This window comes from Tachypleus tridentatus, chromosome 5 (assembly GCF_004210375.1).
Source record: "Tachypleus tridentatus isolate NWPU-2018 chromosome 5, ASM421037v1, whole genome shotgun sequence".
Taxonomy (NCBI): Eukaryota; Metazoa; Arthropoda; class Merostomata; order Xiphosura; family Limulidae; genus Tachypleus; species Tachypleus tridentatus.
The window spans coordinates 24,619,583-24,635,533 of NC_134829.1; the positions used below are offsets into that span (position 1 = coordinate 24,619,583).

Consider the following 15,951-nt stretch of genomic DNA (forward strand, 5'->3'; position numbering starts at 1 on the left):
CCCAAGAGTTGGCGGTGGATGGTGATGACTAGCTGCCTTCCCTCTAGTCTTACACTGCTAAATTAGGGACGGCTAGCGCAGATACCCCTCGCGTAGCTTTGCGCGAAATTCAAAAACAAAACAAACAAACTCTACCTGTTGCAACAAAGATTTACGCTTATTTTGTTTAAAAAACCCAAAATAAACAGTAAATGTAAGAAATAAATAATTCATTTGGAAACAGGGGTCAATAGAAAAGTAACAGCTTTCCTCTCTAACATGAAACTAAACCACATTTTGTGAAAGTTTTGAATTCTTTTAGTTTTATCCGGATTTTATTTCATCATGTTGGTCACTTGGTCAAGGTTACGACAAGAAAAAGACACAGTATTTCTGTTAGCAGGTTGTCCATGTATCTTGGATGGAAAGTGTGATAAATATTTTCTTCTATTGGAAACAGTAGTTATCAATAATGGTCCTATATAGTTTTGCCTTATGTATCCATTACATCTACGTTTTTATATGTAAATAGAATGACCCAGCATGGCCAGGTGGTTAAAGCGCTCGACTCATAATCTGAGGCTCGCGGGTTGGAATCCCCATCACACCAAACATGCCCTTTCAACTGTGGGGGCGTTACAATGTGATGGTCAAGCCCATTATTCGTTGGTAAAAGAGTAGTCCAAGAGTTGGCGGTGGGTGGTGATGATTAGCTGCTTTCTCTCTAACCTTACACTGCTAAATTAAAGACGGCTAGCACAGATAGCTCTCGTGTAGCTTTATGCGAAATTCAAAAACAAATAAACAATATAAATAGAAATAATGCAACTCTAATTAACTTACTTTATATTCTTTTACACAAAACAACAAACATATTTGTCCACTTGATGTCACTCCTATTATTTCCAAATCCACCCTCCGTAAATATAACGATGATAATACTACGGAACAAAATTTTTACTTTTTCTTGTTCCTGGGAAGAAGTGTTATTTCCCAATTCCTTAAGCCTAAAGTAAATGGAAAAGATCCATTTTTTTCTTGAAACTTTATTTTGTGACCTGGGTAATGAAAATTGCAAATTTACCCATTTTCCAGAACATTCTAGGTAGATTCAGTGCTGAGTAGCTAGCTGATAGAGAATTTTTTTAAACTTACAAGAATTTTCAAGAACTTTCTAAAATGTTGTAGAGCTTACAAGAACTTTCTAGAATGTTGTAGAGCTTACAAGAATTTTCTAGAATGTTGTAGAAGTCAGAAGAAGAGTTACCGACATTTTTCAAGCTTCTTCACTCGTCAAGATGGGCTCTGCTTCTGCCACAATGTATCTGGTCTGTGCGAGGCAATTGAAATTGCCTGTAACCGGAACGAGTGGCGCCTCATCATTGATAGCTCATCCAGAAGCCTCAAAGCTGTGCTGCTCCATAACGGGAATTAGTATCCGTCTCTTTCCCTGGCTCATACGGTGCACCTCAAAGAGGAATACAACAGCGTCAAGACCTTGCAAGAAGCCTTAAAGTATGATGAGTATGGCTGGAAGGTTATCGGATACTTCAAAATGGTGGCATTCCTGATGAGTCTCCAAGGACACTTTACCAAGTTGCACTAGTATCTTTGCCTTTGGGACAGCAGGTACACCGCAGCGCACTACAACAGGAAGCACTGGCCATAACGGGCTGAATTCTCTGTGGGGAGGTAAAATGTCAATTGTGAGCCACTAATGGACCTCCAGAAGGTGTTGTTCCCACCATTTGCACATAAAATTGGATCTTATGAACCAGTTTGTCACAGCTCTTGATAAGGAGTCTGCAGCCATCAAGTACCTTCGAGACTTCTTCCCTAAGCTGTCTGAGGCAAAGGTCAAAGCTGGTGTCTTCGTTGGACCACAAATAAAGAAGATCTTGGAGTGCACATAATTCCCCAAGAAGCTCAATAGGAAGGGAAAAAAAGCTTGGGGCTTTTTGGGCAATCACAAGACCGAAAATTATGTGGAACTGGTTGAGGTTCTGGTGATTAACTACGGCAAAATGAGTTGCAGGATGTTCCTGAAAGTCTATATCCTTGACGCTCATCTTGATAAATTCAAGAACACCATGAAAGCATACTCACAGGAGCAAAACGAGCGCTTTCACCAATATATACCAAGGAGCGTATAACGAAAACATCATGGGATACTATATTTGGGGGCTGATACGTGAAAGTGATTTACATTACAGTCCCAAATCTCGAAAAACTACTCGCTTCTAAACATTTTCGTATAACTTTAGTATAAATACATGTAAATCTTGATTCATATGTTGTTTTATTCAGACCTTATGTAAATTAAAATGTGCAAATTTGCCGTTCTTACATACAAAATAGGTTAATTTCTAAATTTCGTTATCCAGGTCACAAAAGCAAAGTTTGAAAGGAATAATGGCCATTTTCTGTACTTTTACAACATAAGAAATTAAAAATAAAATACTATCCAGGAACAAAATTTGAGTCAGGGTTGCGGGTTTGCATCCCGGTCGCACCAAACATGCTCGCCCTATCAGCCGTGGGGGCGTTATAATGTGACGGTTAATCCCACTATTCGTTGGTAAAAGAGTAGCCCAAGAGATGGCGGTGGGTGGTGATGACTAGCTGACTTTCCTCTAGTCTTACTCTTCTAAGTTAGGGACGGCTAGTACAGATAGCCATCGAGTAGCTTTGTGCGAAATTCAAAAACAAACAAACAAACAACATTTGTGTTACGTTGTGTAATAGGACGTGTATGTGAAACAATTGTTTATAAAATAGCAAATTGAAATTTATTTGATTTATTTAAAATAAAGTCGGTACAAAACGAAAAATGTTCTTATTTTACAAGGTTTTATTATTATTCAAATTGAAGCATAAGAATATTGAACTGAAATAATAGTAGTGCAAGATACTGTTTGGGAGTAAGAAAATTTGACAAAAATGAAAATAGAGAAAACAAATAAAAATGTTTGTAAGTGATAACAATGAGGCTTAAGCAAATTCAGAACTAAACCTAAAATACATAAGACCGCAGTGAAGGAGAATATACTGGTTATTTATTAACGTACCTCCCACATAATTCATATCGCTTAGGGCTTGTCCAATTGTGTTTTAATGGTTGCTGTTGTGGAAATTGCTAGTATATCATGCACAAAGATTTACAACGTCGATTTCTTTCAAATGTGCTGCACTATTTCTATTTGCTAGTTTTTGTTTATTGACTCATAAATATTAAACGGTGTAATAAACTGAACAAAAATATTCTTTTAACGCTTTGAAATTAAAATAAGATTCGTCATTTCGATATTTTGTTCTCTCTTTCTCGGGCCGGCATGGCCAGGTGGGTTGAGGCATTCGACTCGTCATCTGAAGGTCGTGGTTTCGAATCCCAGTCGCACCAAACATGCTCGCCCTTTAAACCGTGGGATCGTTATAATATGACGGCCAATCCCACTGTTCGTTGGTAAAAGAGTAGCCCAAGAGTTGGCGGTGGATGGTGATGACTAGCTGCCTTCCCTCTAGTCTTACACTGCTAAATTAGGGACGGGTAGCGCAGATAGCCCTGGAGCAGCTTTGCGCTTAATTCAAAAAACAAACGAAACAAACCCTTTTTCTATTAAATTAAGCCTTAATGTAATCAAAGTACTTTTTTATCTGCTCCATGCCAACTTATGTCAATCATAAAATAATAAAATTATAGTTGAAAGCTTGTATAATTAAGAGCGAAAACAATCAGTCTGTACCTTTTTTGTCCGCAAATCCAAGGACACAATTTACTTAGAGCCAACTATGAACCAAATTTCCATGCATTTATCTTTTATCTTTATATAAGAAATAAGATGTTCGACAAACTATGTTTGAATTTCCTTCGACTTTGTACTATACTTTATATGAGAAATCAGTAGAGAATAGAGAACCAGTAACAAATAATGATTAATTTTCTCAGTGAAGTTTTGATCGTAATCGATTTGCATAATGCTCCCCCCCCCCCCTTTGATAAATGAGGCATCCCTGAGGCCACGAAAGCTACTAACATTTGTGATGTGTCAGATGAATCACTCTTTTCTGTCAACGTTAATATGGCCAGCTTCGTGTTCACGAGGTCATACACGTGCCGGTGGTATCCGCAGGAGACCTAGTTCTAGCTTTGAAACACGTGCAGTCGCGTGTCGTCTTTCTGGAATTGCGCAATATGAGTAATACTTTAGCGTAAGAGTTACGAAATCGGCTATTATCTATTAGCGCAAAAATAGCATTCAGTAAGCTGCATTTGTCTGCATTACACTGTAGCTAACCTTTATTAATACATGTATTTGACACTACGATAATTATTTTTACTTGTTTTGTTGTGTTTTTTCGTTATACTGGAGTAAGAGGTTGCGAAAAAAATCTAAATGAAATCCACAAACAATTACATGAAATACAAAACAGTAACTTTACTTATATCAAAACAACATCAAACAATTACATGAAGTACAAAACAGTAACTTTACGTATTTCAAAACAACATCAAACAATTACATGAAATACAAAACAGTAACTTTACGTATCTCAAAACAACATCAAACAATTACATGAAGTACAAAACAGTAACTTTACGTATTTCAAAACAACATCAAACAATTACATGAAATACAAAACAGTAACTTTACGTATCTCAAAACAACATCAAACAATTACATGAAGTACAAAACAGTAACTTTACTTATCAAAACAACATCAAACAATTACATGAAGTACAAAACAGTAACTTTACGTATATCAAAACAACATCAAACAATTACATGAAATATAAAACAGTAACTTTACGTATATCAAAACAACATCAAACAATTACATGAAATATAAAACAGTAACTTTACATATATCATAACAGTATCAAACAATTACATGAAATGTAAAAATAGTAACTTTACGTATATCAAAACAACAACTGACTCTAAAGTTTAATTTTGCCCCGCTAGTGCAGTGGTAAGTCTACGGACTTACAACGCTAAAATCAGGAATTCGATTTCCCTCGGTGGGCTCAGGAGCTAGCTCGATGTGGCTTTGCTATAAGAAAACATACACACACAAGTTTAATTTAATTAACCGTAGAATCGTGAGTCGATCACTTAAATTGATGTTTCTTTTTCATATAAAACTTTATATAAGTTTAGAGTTTTATGCTTTGAAACATGTAATAAAGTTCTCAAAATATTGTTTTGGTTTGATTTTGAATTTCGAGCAAAGCTACTCGAGGGCTATCTGCGCTAGCCGTCCCTAATTTAGCAGTGTAATAACACAAGATGGAAGGTAACTAGTCATCACAACCCACCGCCAACTCTTGGGCCACTCTTTTGCTAACGAATAGTGAGTTTGACTGTCACATTATAAAGCTCCCACGGTTGAAAAGACGAACATGTTTGGTGCGACGGAATTCGAACCCGTGACCCTCGGATTAGGGCTTTGGTGTTGAGAAAAAGTCACCCAGTTTTGCGTTGTTACAACGGTTTTTGACACATTAGTGTCATTTAAAACAGTTAGTAACAATGGACAGTAAACGTTATGAACGATTTCTCTTTCTGATCACTTTAACTTCAATGGAAATCTTATTGTGACTGCATCCACAACGTTTGCATTAAATGCAAACATCACACCTTCAGATCTTGCATTTGCAACTGAGACTAGGATAACTACGGCCTTACATTATCTTAGTGTATAGGGACTAGTTAGTGCAGAAAACAACGCTTCTATAGATAATTTACAAAAACAATTGGAGAGGGAGTTTGAATTCATGAAATGAAAGTTTCTCTTCAAGAAGAGGAACAATGAACCAGACGTTGTATTGTTCGAAAATATTTTTCTGCAAGAGTTGAAACAATAAATTAGATGTTTTATTGTTTAAGATTTCTCTGTAATATTTGAAACAATGAACTAGAAGTTGTATTTTTCGAAAATAAATTCTCTCCAAGAAGTGAAACAATGAGCCAGTAGTTGTATTGTTTCGGGATGATTTTTCTGCAAGAGTTGAAACAATGAGCTAAAAGTTGTATTGTTCAAAAATATTTCTCTACAACAGATGAATGATAAGCCAGAAGTTGTATTGTTCAAAAGCTCTGATACTACATTATTTTTTTAAATAGCAGTTGTAACACTTTTACCATTTGTTGAATGTTATGATGACCAAATTAGCTATTACATTTTGGACGATCATCTCCCGCCTCTAGGGTTAAGAGTGATAATAACTGCAAGCTTTATATTTTATCATTCTTATAGACTGTATTATTGTACATACACTTGTAGAAATAACCTTTTTATTCCGCCGTAAATTTGCAGGAAGGTTTTGTTTCTTAAAACATTGTCATTTCAAGATTATAGTAAAATTACGCATTTGTACGGGAGAAAAGAAAAACATTAAGAGAAACCTCCTTCCATGGAAGGAAACATAAAGTTGTTTTTCTTAGTGGAATACCGATAGGTATTCCGGAATATGATAAACCTGCGTTACAATGAAACTCGTAGAAAGAAGTTCTTGAAAATTGTACATCATGGGTTTTAAGCAAAGTATATATCTTTATATCTGTGTAAGTCTAATAAATCAAGAGCCCAAAATTTAAGCCATCGACAGTTATCAGATCTTTAAATTGTATGATCTACAAAGTTACTGGGCTTTTGCTCACTTGGTACAAAACATATAATAACTAAATATACAACTACACACTTTATTAGAACGTCTCTGCCCACACACAGTTGTAGATCAACCAATTTGTCTTCGTATACAAACTAAACTAATCATCTGAAACGTCAGGTAATTGTTTGAGCCCCATAAATGTAGAAAGCAGTGGCGTTGCCAGGTACGAAGTTTTAGGTGGGTCTGGTGTTACAATGGACGGGGTAGAAGGCGTACAAACCATTGAGGGAAAATTACAGGAAGCTGTGGCGCGCACAGGCCCACCCGTGACTAAGTTACAGGTAGAGATCCACTTATTTCAAGAGATAAGCTACAAGAATTTCAGATATGGAAATCGACAAAAAAACGTCTGTATCTTCTATCAGGTAACAAAACGGAAGATGCTGACCTCTGATAGCTGATTGAGGAAAGAGCTCATTGGACAAACTTGTAGTGCAACAAACATCACTTTATCTCCCAGTTGTCAGATTCTTTCAGAAAGTGTCAGGATTCGACTGCCTACAACAATCAGATAGGAGTGAAAAATTAAATTCAGACATAAAAGGCACTGCTTCAATAGTTTTTTTTGTAGAAACTATGGGCACTCAAAACATGAAAATGTATAATATGGTTCCATGTGTTACGTTTCATTATTTTGGACTTAGCAACGCCAAAGTAAAAATGTAGAAAAAAACGTGTAAAGTATTTTATCTTATCCAGTTCATGGAAAAAGTGTTGGACGGTTGTTCTTTTAATTGAGTTTAGAAAGGCAAATAAAATTTAAAATGTCCTTGAAGTGTTTTGTTTGCCATATTCACTCAATGATATTGTATTTTCACACTTATGGAAAAGTCATTTGCAAAACAATAACAAGTAATCTACAATACTCGCATTCACCAAATATCATTTGAAGAGCTTGACAACAACTGCGAGTATCTTCTCTGGCCACCACAATCGTCCAAGTTTATTCTGACTGAACATCTGTGAGACCATTTGAAACACCACGCAATTACTTAATTTAAGTGAATACTGCCCTGAGTGTAAAGTGATTAAATTCGTACTGTTGTTGGCTGCAAATGTAGATGTTTGTCCTTGAGAAATTAATATCATTAACCCTAGTTTCTTCAAAATTTAGGCTTGTCAACGTATGTGTTTTGTGGTCTTTTTCTCGTGATGTCCAGAATTACTAATGGAACTGGTAATTTTAACTTGAGCAGCGTCACATAATGCTCAGTCTTCGCTTGTCTAGTGGCTTTCTTTGATCCAGAATACCAAGGTTTGATTCACGCTCCAGGAATCTAATTACTTGTATGTGGACTTGGTGTATTATAATTTAAAAGAAACATCATCAGCTCTCTATAAGGTACATGCAAAGTGTTAGTTAAGGAGATGTAGAAAACTAGTTAATACAACTAAAGAGTGGTTGCACTTGAGAAATGAAGTCTAGTCAAGTTGGACCGTTTAGGGACAGTTCAATCTTTAGTGCTGGGAGGACATAATTAGTAAAGTTTGCTGATGACATTAAGCTTGTTGACATTCTTAGCTGCATTGATGATGTTGAGATGTCACAGAATGTTTGGATTAATTGGTAAGTTTGAGAGATATGTGGGAAATGAGTTGTAATTATAGTAATTATAAAGTAATGCATTTGCGTTACCGTTACTTGATCACACATTTAACATAGATAGAGAAAAAAGTCGCTCAAAAATATGGCTGAAGTGAAAGATTTTGGAACAGTGAAGTATAGACACTGAAGTCATCGAGCAGTGTTTCGTTGTTAGTATGGAGTGTTAGGGCGTATTTCTAAACATACTGATTACAAATTTAAAGAAGCTATTGTCTTTCTCTGCTAATTGGGCATCGTTTATGACAGTGTGTACACTTTTAGTCTCTATATTTGAAAAAGGGTATTGACTTATTGGAAAGGGTTTGAGGAAGGCTACTAGGGTTTTTCTGGGTGTCATAACAACTAAGTTCACTCTTTCATAACTAGATTAGAATTTGTCTTTAGTGAAATTTATTCGAGTAAATATTTTACACTTTTATACAAGCATTCTTTTGCGTATAGTTGAATATTCTTGTAAACATGTAATGAATTCTTTACTCAGATAAAGGTTGATTGCGCCAACGGCTAGAAGCTTGTGCTACTTTGGTCCTGTGTCTGTCTGCACACAGAACTTATTTAAAGAAATGACAGAAAGGTGCGTACAAAAGTTGTCATGAGTTTTTGTTGGTTTTTTTTTTCATCCTATAAAATTCCCTTTAATAATTGGTGACGTATGCAGCACTAGATTCTGGTAAACCACATCTTTAATGTTCTCGTCTGAATTTGGAAAGGTAAATCAGACTTACTTACGTTTTGTTCTATGTGAACAAAGAAAATAATTATCTTAATTCTTGTTCTGCACAGAGTTGAGATAGGGTTTTTCCTATATATATAAAAAAATGTTTTTCTCTTCTTTTCTGCCCACGAATATAAAAAAGTATTTCTCTCTCTTTCCAACTACATATAAAAAGAAAATATCTTTCTCTTTCTCCACCAGCAGCCTGTATAATCAATCATTGAACCAGAAATCCGCCAGTGTGGTTAAACACACAAACTATAGTGTAAATAAAGATTGTTTGTTTGTGTTTCTTTCTTTTATCCTCTGAGCACGATTTATACTCTGCATAACATTCCTGAAATCTAACTTTTTTAGATACTTTCAGACTAATTCCCTGGATATCAATGGACCTGAATACCACGTGGGAATAGAGGATTTATGTTAAAAAATAGGTTAGGATTTCTTAACTTTTCCTCGGTAAAGAAAGGTAAAAAGTGATATTATTGAAGTTTACAAAATTATCCATGAATTAATGGAATACGGGTCACTCATTTATTTGCTCTATTCTAAAGGTCTGTTTGTTTGAAGTTCAGCACAACGCTACACAATGCACAATCTGTGCTCTGCCAACCAGGGGTATCGAAACCCGGTTTCTAGCATTGTATGTCCGCAGACATACCGCTGTGTCAGTGAGAAGCATTCTGGAGATAATAGGGGAGAAGATACAAGTATAAGATTTGCATGCAGCTGAGAAGTGTTAGTTTTATAACAAGGCTTAGAGACCGAGTTAGAAGTAGTAATAATCAGCATTATTTTTACGAAAAATATTTGGTTGATTTAAAAAATTTACCTTCTTTTTTGTGTTGGTATGAAAAGACAGCCTTGAAGAGCCAATGAACTGTTCGCTTGTTGTGTTACTACTTGTAATCAGGCAGACAGTAGTACTGTTTGTGTAGGGGTGGCCCGGATTGTTCATTGAAATGTTATTTTAAGTATCTCCTGAAAAGGTCATCAGAACTTTACAATACTATACAGTGTTTCCTTTTATAACAATATCTGCGTAATGACTGAGTCACAAGTTCTGGAATGTCTGTAAATAACATAGCAAAAAAAATGAATTTCTTGTTCTTCAATGGCGTCGACCAATTTCACTTAAGTGACACACTTTTAAATGGAGTGTCCGCTTTTAAAAGTATTATTATTATGTAGCACTACTTTCAATCACAATTCTAGTGTAAACAATGTTATCATTACCCATTGACCTTGGAGTAAGTTTTTTACAGATATTTGGTGTTCCTTTAATACCTTAAGTACAGAGTGAAATGAGAATTACCAATCAATAATAGTTAAAGAATAAATACTACAGTTGGAACCTCTTTAGAACTTGTTTATAAATACAACTTTCTTATATCGAATGAAACACTTTAAAATTGCCGACAAGAGGAGAGACATATAATTTAATTTTTTGACCTAAATTGTGGTTCCACTATTAATGACATCATTTAGACAGATTCGTAACTAATATAATAGGATATATTTACTTTTCTATGTGGGGGAGGCTCACCTTTCACAGTCACGACACTGAATTTCATCTACATTCTAGGTGTATAATTATTATCCACTTCATGCGTCTCACCCACAACCCCATTAGTCAGAGGCGTTATCTACGTGTTACCCTTTCTTATTGCTCTTTGTATTTCCTCATTGCTAATTTCCTTTAAGTCAACGTACAGCTCATTTGGAATAGGAGGTTTGTCCAAGGTTTGTCCATTTCCATCATCCTTATGTATCTAATTAATAAACTCTTTGAAATGCTCCTTCTGTCTCAAAATAATTCTTGCCTCAGTTGTCATCTTCTCTCCAATACGATCTCTTACTGCTTAGTTTGTCATTGCTCCTCCGTCATCTTCTCTCCATTACCATCTCTTACTGCTTAGTTTGTCATTGCTCCTCTGTCATCTTCTCTCCACTACCATCTCTTACTGCTTAGTTTGTCATTGCTCCTCTGTCATCTTCTCTCCACTACCATCTCTTACTGCTTAGTTTGTCATTGCTCTTCCCTTCCCGACAATCTCTTGAATAAATTAATAAGCTTCTCTGATCCTCGTAGCAGTCTCTCTATTTCTTTCTTGATCAGTTCTAGATGTGGGATTTCCACAGTATTTTTGCTTATTCCTTATTGGTTACCTTCCAACTCTCTATTTCTTTCTTGATCGGCTCCAGATGTGGGATTTTCACAATATTTTTGTTTATTCCTTATTGGCAATCTTTGAACTTTTTATTCAGACTTTATTACAGTATTTGTTCCATTTACATCTTGATAAATAAGAAGTTCTATCCCCTCCATCCACATGCTGCTTCTGCATCTTCCTCCCTTATATAACTGCTCATGTTTCGCCTGATTACCGTACTTTTTTCTGCTTTACTGAATATGTTACTTACTTGTATGTTTTACATGTTTCGTGTCGTAGTGTTTACATTATTCTTATCGTGATCCATAGTTTCTAATACTGGAAATCTATTTTGATGCTCAAAAACATATTCGTATTTTATAGATTATTGCAGTAACTTACCAATATCAAATCTCATAACTCTTTTCGTTTTGTTTTTATTAGTTGATGTTTAAGAACAGCACACATTAGTTGGTCATCACTCAAAATATCTCTTGAACTTATGAATGTGTTGAACTAGTTTCTCACATTTAATACAGTATTTATTCGCTCTCCATAAATAGTTAAATAATCAGTTTAGGCAAGACTGTCCGTTGAACTCTAACTATATTTATATAAATATTTGTGCACAAATATACTTCCATCAAAGGTTAGGTCATTTTATTCACAAAAAATAAAATAAAATGCTGCTACTGTCGTTTATTCCACCAATTCTTTAAATATCCATAATTCTTTCAATTTCATAATTTTTATTGCCAGTTTTAGCATACTATCACCTAAAACGTTCTTCAAGTCACGTCTTCCATCTCACTTAGGGACCGGCGTGGCTAGGTGGTTAAGGTACTCCACTGGTAATCTGAGGGTCACGGAGTCGAATCTCCGTCACATCTGTATAATGTTCCTATAGTATCGGAAGAAAAGCTTTCTTTATTAATAAATTTCTAATAAAATTTGTTCTTTACAAGAAGTTCCAGTTTACATGTAAGCATGCCCCTGAATTCTCTAGTCCTCTATATAACAATAATTTGTGTCTCTTATTCTAGGCCCGGCATGAACAGGTGGTTAAGGCGCTCTACTCGTAATCTGGTGGTCGTGGATTCAAATCTCCGTCACACCAAACATGCTCGCCCTTTCAGCCGTGGGTGCGTTATAGTGTGACGGTCAATCCCACTATTCGTTGGTAAAAGAGTAGCCCAAGAGTTGGTGGTGAGTAATGTTGACTAGCTGCTTTTCCTCTAATCTTACACTGTTAAGTTGGGAACGGGTAGCTCAGATAGTCCTCGTGCCCTCGTGTAGCTTTACGCGAAATTCAACACGAAACAAAATAAACCATCTCGCTACGTAAAGTATCATAAGATTCATCTTTCTGCTCCCCTTCGATGGATTCAGCAGATAGCCCGATGTGGCTTTGCTATAAGAAAACACACACACACACTTTCTGCTCATCATCACATTCTTTAGTTGGTGCAAAGCACAATACTGTTCAAATATTGCACTGTTCAGACTTTGCAGATAAAATCTTAGCATTAGCAGGATTCCAATCCGTGAGCAGCATTATGGTTCTCTTACTTATCAAGTGTCTAACGTCATCTTTAGTAGCACATAATTTTTACCAGAGTAAATACGTATATTATTACCGTTTAGTGTTCTTCTATCAGTCTCTGTCATTTTTAAGTCACTGAAAAGCATCCCATAAGTCATGCCCGAAATTTTAATACAGAAAGGGCATCATTATTTTTGTCTTTGTAGAAGCTTTTAATGACTAAAATATGTAGTAGGACGTGTATAAAATATTCAGACAAATAAAAGAAACTAACCTAACTCTACTTGTTCAGATCATTAATCAAGTAAACCCTGATGAAGATGGATGTGTCTGAGGAGCACATTAGACATATAATGCTTTATGAATTTAAAAAAGGCAATAGTGCAGCAGAAACTACACGAAACATTCAAGGTGTTTGTGATGCAGAGTCTCTCGATGAAAGAAAATGTCGAAGGTGGTTTTAGAAGTTCAGATCAGGTGACTACAGCTTAAGTAAGGCACCACGTTCAGGTTGTCCTGTTGAGTTTAATGGTGACTTGCTGCTAGCTGCACTTGATGAAAATTGTGCTGTAACAGTTGAAGAACTAGTGCAGAAGTTTAATTCAACCTATTCAGCAGTTTACCGTCATCTGCAACAGCTTGAAAAGGTGTCAAAACTTGGAAAATTGGTCCCCCATGATTTGAGAGAAGCCAACCTTAGAGCAAGAGTGGACATTGGTACTTCTCTGCAATCCCGTGAACATAACTAACCTTTTGTAGACACGTTAATGACTGGAGATGAAAAATGGATATTTTATAAAAATGTTAAACGCCGCAGACAATGACTCAGTGCAAGTAACACTGGCTAAAGCACAGCCCCAAATGCACCTCCACTCTTGGAATGTCTTGTTAAGTGTTTAGTGAGATATTGTTGGTGTGATCCACTTTGAGTTTCTGCCACTCGATGTAACGATTACATCAGACTTCTATTGTCAACAATTAGAGCGCTCGAATGTTGCACCGAATGAAAAGAGGCCTGATTTGATCAATCGTAAAGGTATCGTGTTACACCAGGATAATGTACGGATCCATACAGCAAGGATCATATCTGCAAAGACTGAGGAGTTAGACAGGGAAAAACTTCCACATCCTCCTTATTCTCCGGACCTTGTCTCATATGATTATCATCTATTCCGAAGTTCACAGAACTACCTTGATGGAAAAGAGCTTGGAACACATGAAGACGTCAAAACTACCCTCTACATTCTTTTCTTCTAAACCCCAAAAATTTTAAAGAAGTGGCTTTCAGAAGCTTGTGAATCGTTAGAGGGAAGTAATTAATAATAATGGAACATACATTATTGATTAAATAGCATTAAAAGCGTTTGAACTCTTTTCTCTTTTCTGAACCTAGAATCGGACATTACTTAACAGGTGACCTGATATTTCAAAAATATCTACTCCAGTTGTTTTTATTTTCAATCTCATTGCAGATCTCGAGAAGCCAAGTCTTCGTTTCTTCTTAGTAGATAATAAATTGTTCTGGGCTGTACTTAGCAACCCCTGTTTGTCTAAAACTAAAGAATGTAATATTTCTTGGCCTAATTCATTGAAGATTCTTCGGCACTAACGTTTTTTTTTATTTAAAAAGTGTCAACGATAATAAATGATAATCCTTATTCAGAGAACTGAGATTTTTTTCCAGGTTTACTCCTCTAAGTCCGTTTAGTTTTGTGATAAGGAGGTCACATCTAGGCAGTCTTGAGGAGAGTAGGATATATCTTCGTTTTTCTTTACCCCCTCGAGGCAAAGGAGAAAAAAAACCCTTTGAACCCAAATGGTTAAATAATAATAACAATAAACACATATAAATAAGTAATCAATATTAAAATTAACATGTAAAATAAATAATGTTGTATAATTAATTTTCACTATAAAAAGTATTTGTAAACGACTTAAATAAAATTTTGCTTGCTTTAATCTGGTATACACCATAACAGTCGTTGGGCATTAAAATGTATATATATATACACACACACACACACACACACACGCAGGCAATTAAAACGAACACACTACATTACACGTAATCCATCTATCAAAATACAGATCAATAGAACAAATACAAAAATTAAACAAGAAATTAAAATAGCAAAAGAAACGAATTGGCAAAACTTTTGTAAAAACTTAGAAAAAATCAAAAACAATCCAAAAGAATTTTGGAAAAAATTCAATAGTATTTCTTCAGACAAAAACACAAATCACGTGCTACAACATATCACACACAACAATAAAATCGCAAGGACGGACGTAAAAAAAGCGGACCTATTAGCTGACTACTACGAATCCTCCTTCAGCAACCTAAATTCAGTCGACTTTGACACACAACACAAACATCACGTCAACAACTTCATAAATACAAACCAAGCTTCATTCTCACCACGGTTCCCTGGCGAGACACTGGAAGCACACTCAAGTTCAATTAATAGAAAAATAACCATAACTGAACTAAAAATTAATATTAAAAACTTGAAGAATACTTCCCCCGGACATGACCAAATACCAAACATTATTCTGAAAAAAAGCTCTACTCTCCTATTACAACACCTCACAAACATCATGAACATTTCACTAACAACTGGATATTACCCTGACACTTGGAAAAAAACCATCATAACCACGATTCCAAAGAAACAAACCAACAGAACCAACCCAGATAATTTCCGTCCAATCAGTCTGTTAAGCTGCCTTGGCAAACTAATGGAGAGGGTTATCTCCAACCGTCTTCTCCACTTTTGTGAGACAAATAACATCCTTCCAAAATCCCAAAATGCCTCCAGGAAAAACAGGCAAATAACAGATCACCTCACACGACTCACCGAATCAGTCTATAAAGCTTTTAACAACAACCAAGTAACCATTGGTGTATTCCTAGATGTCAAAAAAGCATTTGACAGCGTTTGGCACAATGCCATTAAATACAAACTAAACTACCTAAAGATAAACCCTACCATAGTTAAATGGGTATCAAATTTTCTAACAGATAGAACAGCACAAGTAAATGTCAACAAAACTATATCAAAATTATTCAATATAACTGCAGGAGTGCCCCAAGGATCAGTCCTTTCTCCACTTCTATATATTATTTTCGTCAGTGACATACCTTTCCCCAATTTAACATACACGCATAATTCACAATACGCAGACGACATCGCTATCTGGAGCACCTCCAGAAATCCAGTGATGGCCATGTCTCGCGTGCAAGAATCACTGAACAACGTCTCGACCTGGAGTAACAAGTGG

The 15,951-nt window shown here is 35.8% G+C and overlaps 1 long non-coding RNA gene across 5 annotated transcripts in view; it reads right to left on the minus strand.

Moving 5' to 3' along the window:
• Positions 1-4,788: 4,788 nt before the first annotated feature.
• Positions 4,789-15,951, minus strand: part of LOC143250736 (uncharacterized) — a 36,200-nt gene continuing 25,037 nt past the window's right edge. The window contains exons 3-5 of one of the 5 annotated variants that reach the window (XR_013028339.1): positions 11,903-12,027; positions 9,806-9,954; positions 4,789-7,150 (exon numbers count right to left, since the gene is read on the minus strand). This is a non-coding gene — a long non-coding RNA (uncharacterized LOC143250736). Of the gene's footprint in view, positions 7,151-9,805; positions 9,955-10,519; positions 12,028-15,360; positions 15,806-15,951 lie in introns of those variants that run through there. The other 4 variants (XR_013028340.1, XR_013028341.1, XR_013028342.1 and 1 more) reach the window with 4 other exon arrangements.